Raw genomic sequence first — 8,190 nt, 5'->3', positions numbered from 1 at the left:
GTGCCGAAAACGAATTTTCGGAGCACGGTGTGCCGAAAATGACCCGTGTGCCGAATACAGGCAAACCGTATTTCGGCACACAGTGTGCCGAAAATCAAGTGTATTCGGCACACTGCGTGTCGAAATACATGTTTTCTTCGTGCCGATTTGGCTCTTCATTTTATATAAACTATTTCATGTGATTTGGCTGTGCATTTTATGTAACCAAATTAAAAATTAGTTGCTAATGTAACTGTACATTTCAAAATACATGAGTAAGAAAGCATATAGTCTCTAATGCAGCGGACAGTATTAACACTTAGGTATATTCGAACATGCACAACATTAATCCTTGTATAATTTTTCATCTTAAAATGTCGGCGGAAAGTGATGATGTAGATTAGCGAAATCGTCGAGGTATTGGTGGCATGAAATCGTCGTCGTCGTCTTGAGGTCTCACGGTACGAGCACGTGCTCTTGTATTGTTCGTTGAACCTTGTACTGTGTGGTTGGTGGAATGTCGAGGCATAGGTGGCATGAAATCGTCGTCGTCGTCGTCGTCTTGAGGTATCACGATTCGAGCACGTGCTCTTGTATTGTTCATTGAACCTTCTCCTGTGTGGCTGGTGGAACGCTGAGACATTGGTGGCATGAAATCGTCGTCAACGTCGTCATCTTGAGGTATCACGGTACTAGCACGTGCTCTTGTAGTGTTCGTTGAACTTTCTCCTGTGTGGCTGGTGGAATGCCAAGACATTGGTGGTATGAAATTGTCATCAGCTCTTGTACCCCTTGGGTTCGCTGATCTTCGTCGTCTTCGACGCGAACCAGGTAGCACACCCCTGCCAAAGAGCATTTACATTGCCAAGAGGTGTGAGATTTCTTTGTTGATTAACTCTGCGTCTTCTAGGAATGTCTAAAGCAGAAGAGGGGTATTCGAATCAATAGCAATAAGATAAGTATGGTGATCAAATAGAAAATGACGAACCTATATGTGGGATGCATACTAGTCGAGCAACATCGTCATCCTTCTTTGCCTCATACAGAAACCCAGTACATAAGGATGGTCGGCTAGTTCGCAAACTCTGAGTATATTTGGCGGCGCTCATGCAAGAGGGCCGTAAGGTCGTCGGTTGTTACATGTAGAAGTAGAACGGTGAACGTAGAACATGGCAGTCTTGCATTCAATTTAAACACAGTTTGGATTAGGTTGTTCTCTTTGAAGGGATCATCCTTCCCTCCATGCACAACTTGCAAGCAGACAGTTAATGCTATATCGATCGTTGTATGTGTCCATGGGAAGTCAATACTAGAATTTCTCGCCATATAGGTATTGAGATTTCCCTGTAACTTTTTTGCTCTGCATCAAAGCACGAATCGCTGGTTATTTAATAAACATTAAAAATGTATGAAATATCGTAAATGATATATACAAATGCTTAATAAGTTCCTGATAAATAAGTTATGTGTCGTAATTAGTTGAAAAAGATTGTGTAAATTAAATGTAATTACTTGAACACTGAAGTGTATAGCATAGTACAAATGAGTACATAATATAGTGAATAATACTTAGTACATATGAGTACACAAAATAGATGAGTACACAATATATTGCACTAGCTCATTAACGATGCCGACGCCGCAAACAATCCCCAGGAGTGTAAGCATCTGTCGGGTGTGTGGCCCTCATCCCAGCGGCCTAAGCTGGCCCCTACCATGTGTGCCCTTGGTCCTCATCTTCATTGTCATGCTGTGTTCCAACTCCACCGAATGTGTATCCAGAACCGCTAACTCGGCCCTGCATATACCACGATGTAGGATCGTCATGCGGGAGTGTGCCTGCCGGTAGTACGTGCTCTGTTGGATTTCCAAATGATGAAGTCTCAACTTCCTGGTACCAGTGTGAACCCCCTGGTGCATCGGGATATTGGGGGTATTGGCCACTCAGTAGCTCGGTGAAGCTGCTCGCTTGCAATGCAGCAGCCTAGTCAAAATCTTGAGTGTCACTCCAGGTGGGCGTCTGCTGCATGCAGTCAATGACGTCCTCGTGGTGAGTTGATAATCCTGGTGGAATTGTCTGCGTAGCCTGAGTAGGTTGTGTGAACGGAGGGGGTTGGGAACCTAGTATACACTCCTCGGGAGCGAGAGCCTCGGTCACCTCCTCGGCTCCAGCACAAGAACGTGTCATATGATGGGCCGCAGACGAAGGGGCCTCCCGTGAATGTGCCTCATGAGCACTGGATGAGCGCCTGTTGTGGGAGGCACGGGACGGGTCCATGGCGGGTACATCATAGCCCCTAGAACGTGGGGCGCAACCACCTAGTCCACGTATCACGGACAAAAGGCGAGACCCTCTCGTCCTCATGTAGTCTCCGAGAGGGTGCTGATCCCTTCGCGTGGCTGACCTACTCGCTTCCCCACATGCATGCTCCGCATGCCTATGCATTTCGTACCCCGCTTCGGTCTGTAGTTGTTGAGGATTATGTGAGTAATACGGATGAGAAACTAATGAAAATCGTTATAAGTACAACATCACTTATGGTAGGAGGAAAGTTCATATGTTACAACCACAAAACACCAATTCCAAATCGAAGTTGCACGCTATATATTGTAAGGTCTTATAATTGTCCATAGTGTAAGTGGTTGCCTATTCATTTGGCAGAAACTTCAAGATAATTGAATGGGAAACAAACTTGTTTAAGAAGTATACATGATTCTTTTTCTCCCCCTACTAGATCAATAGCTGGATCAGCATCAAGCAAAGAATTGGTTCATTCTGCATTTGATAACTCTTACCCAAGCAAAAGTATTTCACCTGCATAGAGCATTGAATATGTATGTGTTTGATTTTTAGGTCAACCTTTTTTTTCAATTGTCTAATGTTATGTTTGATGAAAATTGTTAGTCTAATGAGGTGTATTTTTATATTTTGTTGTTTATAATATTGTAAGTGTCTTTTGTTAGCTACTTTTGTGTTTATCAGTGTATCAGTTTAATGTAAAGTTTTTGTTATTCTAAAGTTCAACGAAACGCAATGATTTTTTTTATTTGCTTTTGAGTTCATGTAATAATGTCAAAACAATGGCCAAAGCCATTGTTTGTGTGTGTTAAATTATATACTTGCATGCAGACAGGCTTAGTTAATCGTTTTGTTTTTGACACCAGAACAATGGTTGGATTTACATCGAGTAAAGGATTTGATAATTATGAAGATGGTATCTCTTCTCCGAGGAACAGTTCTTCATCTGTAGGTAACAGGGAAGATGTATGTATTCATTTCTTTTTTTTTGTTGCTAAATGTTTTCTGTGTGCATTGCTCGCTCGTCGTGACTAGCATACAATGCCATGTATTATCTAGATAAAGGATATTGCACAATTAACCATTCTTATAAGAAACATTTAATTTGCATATTTACTCGATTGTTTTTATTGTACCTGTATAGCTACGAATGACTTTGATGCGATCATAATTAGTTTCTCTTAACGATGAAATGCTTAATGAACTCATTGTGAGGTAAAACCTTGTGGTGGTACATTGTTGTGGCTCATTTAGATTGCTGTTATTGCCTTTCAATGAGTGGAATATTAATTTTGGAGTTTTTATTGAAAAACTTACACTCAACTTTTGTGGTGGCAGATGAGAACCCGAATTATTGAGATGGTGTCGCATGGCCTAGCAAACTTGTAGGTATATCTAATATGTTGTTTTTTTCCTTTTGAATTAATTGGTGTATTTTTGATCTAACTAATCAGTGAATGTGATGATATTTTCGCTTCTAATATAGCAATGACATTGTTGCTCTAGGTTATGCTTAAGCATTCGGGCTCCCTCTTTATGTATGCTGGTCACCTTGGTGGTTCGTATGCAAAGAACAACTTTGGGAATGTGTATGTTGTGCTAATCTCTCTTGATTATTTCGTGTTCAATGTATGCTATGATTGAAGTTTGAACCTTTTCTTATAGCTACACTATTGTGGACGTTTTTGTTCTGGGGTGTTTACTTTGTGAAGCTTGGGGAAAGGAGGCTCCTAAAATGCAGGAAGAATTCAATGATTTTCTTGTGGTATTCCATCTTCACCTCAATCCTCTCAACCAGGTTTCGACTTTCAAACCTAAATCTAATACCAGTGTTACCACAAATAATTTTCTTTGTCCACATCTCTACCATTGTAAATAGGGCCTTTCAGACCATGAAATAGAACTATTCAAGTTTGTGGCTTAATTCTTGTATTGTTGTCAGATTCTTTAAGTTGTTGCTCAATTTTTCTTGGTGATTAGTAATTTTGCAACTGTTCCAAAAACTATCTATGGCTACAACGCATTTTGTCGATGTAGCTCAATTGATCAAATTTTGCTAACACGCCCGCTACAATATTAGTAAACAAATGCATCTCTCAAATCCCATATTATCATATTTGTAATTTAAAGTTGTACTTTGGAGCTTATTGTATTTGTTTCTTCTATGCAAATCTATATATGCCAATGCATAATGCTTATCTGTGATAGCATTCTTTCACACAACAAATTATTCTATAGTTATTTTTTATATTGATAACTTATTGTGATTCTTACTGCAAATGATGATCATCAATGGACAGAGAGCTCATGGTGAAAATCTTGTGCCTGAGACGAGAACTACAAGGTGTATGTTCGGTATGCTTCAATTCTGTGAAACTTTGACCACTCTGTTAGTAATTTTTGTTTTAAACATTTCTTGAGTAGATTTGCAATAAGGTGCTCTGATGGATGTAATATGATGTCAGTTTTGGAGCTCCTAAATCTTTTTTTTTTTGTGAATTTTGGTTTCAGGCACACCAACATTAGTATTTGTTTCAAATTTAGTTTTCTGGCTCCTAAATCTGAATCAATCAGCACTGGATTTGTAAGGAGGGATGCCTAGTCACACATTGAGCATTTATTTGTCAATGGTTGTTATCTGGTATATACTTCCATGCCTTTTGTATTTCCATTTTACATGTCCAATCAGCTAGGCTCGTTCTATTTCTTTCCTTATTTCTCTTGATCTGCGGTAGTGCTTAACAGTTCAACTAGCATTTGATCATTAGTTTCTTCAGCTGATATATGTGCAACTACATAACTTTAGTTGTTTTTCCTTCCTTTGTTGCAGCTAGTTCAATTTTTTGATGTTTTATATATATTTTTCTTGCATGCGTGCCAAATGTCTGAATGATAATAATATTGGATGGAGCTGGTTCAATTCTTCTTCCCTTTTTAACAGGTTCCCCTTTCTTCAGTTGCATATTTGCTTGGCATTCATTTGTGTGTTCCTGGTTCTCTTAGGAATGTTGCACGGTGATGGCCTTTGATTTTTTGCTTAGTTGATTGTTGGCTATGGAAGGCAAAGGTTGAGGTAATGTGTTTCTCTACCTTTATCCATTCACTGAAACATTAGGCCTTCCTAATCCTTGGTTTATATGATCTTTTTGAAATATTTTGCTAGAGGTTCTTCTGCTCGTGTGACATGGGACTTCTGCTTCCACTACGTGATGCATGGGCATTCCAATTTCTTTTCCAGTACCTTCCCTGCACTTGGTTTTGTTGTGCATAGGTAAATTAGATGTCTCATGTCTGCTTAGGAGCTCCCTATTCATGGGTATGTGGTTTGTTTCGCTGGCACATAGATTGAAGGTCTCACTAAAATGATATTGTTTCTTGGCTTAGAAGTTCTATTTGTGAGTGTACTTATCTCTCTGATCTCCATGTAGTTAGCTTTATGTGCCATTTGGTATATCTTTTTGGGCCATTTGTGATCATCAAGTTTGGTAATTGCTAAACATTTTTTGAATGGTCATTGTTAAAGCCTACATGTGTTAGTGTTTTCCAGTAGTATTATGAGGAGCACTGGGCAGTATTCGCAGTGTGGTGGGGATGTTGTCCGGCCTCAGCCATGCTATAGTATGTTATTTCACTTCAAGTTATAGATTTACACTGCCTTCTTCAAATATTTCCATTATCTCTTTAGGTACTTAAAATCTTTGTCCATTTTCTTTTACATCTACTTCTATTTGTATGTTTTATTCAAGAAAAAAAAATAGATGGATACCATTACAAAGATGCCTATATTAAAAAATATCATCGACTGTAAGGATGACATATGGGTCTTGTGACCACATCTCATAGAGAAATCGATGATATTTTCTAACTAGGGTGATCTTTGTAATGGTATTTTCCAAATTCGTCCTTTATTCAGTGGTGTCAACCATTTTTCATTCAAGAATGGATGCAAATAATAAAAAAACCCATCATTTTTCCCTTGCTTTACTGCTTTGATGTTGATGTTGATAGTATACAACCACACAATTACATTATGAGCATGCAGATGAGATGTTTTTTTTAGATTTGCACATGAAATTAAGCTCACTTTAAGCCAACGAAACATCATTTCTTTTTTTCCTAACAACCTTTCTTAGACGTTGAATGTAGATGTTACGGTAGGTTTAATATTTATATGTATCTTTTTCTTGCAGATGTGAAAGTTGTAGCTAAGCAAGGATGGTAGCTACATTGAGGGCTGGACTGCTGAAGGCCTGTGTTTTGGTAGTAGCTAGAATAGAAAAGATCAATGTATTGTGGAAGAGGAATCAAATAGAGCTATTTGCTCTACCATTTTTTAAAAAACTACTTCATAGTTGTAGTGCATTTATATTAATGCACTTTAAGTATTGTCTCTAAAATCATGTTTTCAAAGTATGTTTGCTTGTTCTTTTGATACCCAAGTGCACATTCTTACTTACGCATGCAAGGTATTAGCGTACCAATGGATGTGCTTATGTTGAGTGAAAATTGTTTCCGGAGTAGTGCACGGGCATTCAACTAGTTTTTTTAAAAACTAGTTATATGCCTTTATGTTGCAACGGGTGTCAAAATTTTGTTAAACAAAAGTGATGTAACACACGTACAACCATGTAATAATTATTATTTCAATTCCTTATTCAATGAGTGTCGTTTTAGATTCTTTCTAGAGAAAATTCTAGAATTATGGTTAAAATTAGCAACAGGTTTTCCTTATTTTAGATATGATATTTATCTGCCTATGCATTGCAAGTGACGCCAAAAATTTGTTAAACAAAAGTGACTTAATGGCCTTACAATTTTGAACTTCAGTGACCACGTAGTGTGTGGCATAGGAGAAGGCTGCTTTTATGAGGAGAGCGCTACACTTTATTAATGATATGTGAGTATTTGTGCGTTGCAACGGAAAACTAAGAATCGTATTATAATCAATACAATATGAGTAATCGTTGACTGAGGTAAAAAAAAACTCTAGAAATTACAATGTTTTGGAAAGTAAAAGCATTTCAAGACAAAATTGATGTCTGAAATATATCTGAATGTTGAATTCAAACCATCTTGATTTTAAAGAATACATAATCCATCGATGAGAAAGTAGGCAGTAATACACACACCCCTTATGATGAGAAAGTAGGCGGTAATACACACACCTGAACCTACAAGCCTTCCATAATTCTCTGATATGCAGTCCAACCAGAATGCCAAATGCAAATTAAACTATCTAAATAGCCAAATTTACACCATCTAAACATGTTAATCAGATTCCTTTATCCTTTCTATTTACACTTAAACTATCTAATAGAGTAACAATTGAAGAGCACTTTATCTAAATCTCGTTAATATCATTTGAAGATATGGATAATTTCAGCACATCACATGAGAGTAAGATACACCAAAGCTTGCTAATCCACAACAAACATACACGGCAACTCTACTATAAGAACCAAATGCATTATCTTGTACCGTAAGGATAAAACATGTGGCACAACATAAGAGAATAATGTTCTAGTTCATTTCGAGGAAACTTTCATTTTGCTAGCAGAATCCAGGAATCAGCACCGAGGGCAGTGGATGGCTGCAGCATGGTAGCTTGGCCGTCGTCATCTATGCGAGGCTCCTCTCTAACCGAGGCCATCGTATTCGGAGTATTCACGGACAAAATCAACATTGTTGTCTTACGTGATCTTGATCATTTGTCATGGCTAGTTTCCACCTTAAGAGAAAGCTATGTATAAAATTATAAACCCTGCTAATATGCAAATTTGTTGTAGTAAAAAGCAGAGATAAGTAAGGAGAATTGTTTGAGGCAAAACAGTTGTTCGTAATAAATAAATAAATTGTAGTATCCAACCATGGGAATGCATTTGCGAGGAACTTTATCACACTGAATCCAACAG

The 8,190-nt window shown here is 38.0% G+C and overlaps 1 long non-coding RNA gene across 1 annotated transcript; it reads left to right on the top strand.

Moving 5' to 3' along the window:
• The first annotated feature begins 3,143 nt into the window (after nt 1–3,143).
• Nucleotides 3,144–6,217, top strand: LOC133909920 (uncharacterized). The gene is made up of 8 exons (XR_009908461.1): nt 3,144–3,244; nt 3,617–3,667; nt 3,785–3,867; nt 3,944–4,043; nt 4,579–4,633; nt 4,790–4,919; nt 5,282–5,351; nt 5,442–6,217. It is a non-coding gene; the product is annotated as an uncharacterized LOC133909920 (long non-coding RNA).
• The last annotated feature ends 1,973 nt before the right edge of the window (nt 6,218–8,190 follow it).

Source organism: Phragmites australis, chromosome 2 (assembly GCF_958298935.1).
Source record: "Phragmites australis chromosome 2, lpPhrAust1.1, whole genome shotgun sequence".
Classification (NCBI taxonomy): domain Eukaryota; kingdom Viridiplantae; phylum Streptophyta; class Magnoliopsida; order Poales; family Poaceae; genus Phragmites; species Phragmites australis.
This window is presented reverse-complemented; position numbering and strand designations above follow the sequence as displayed.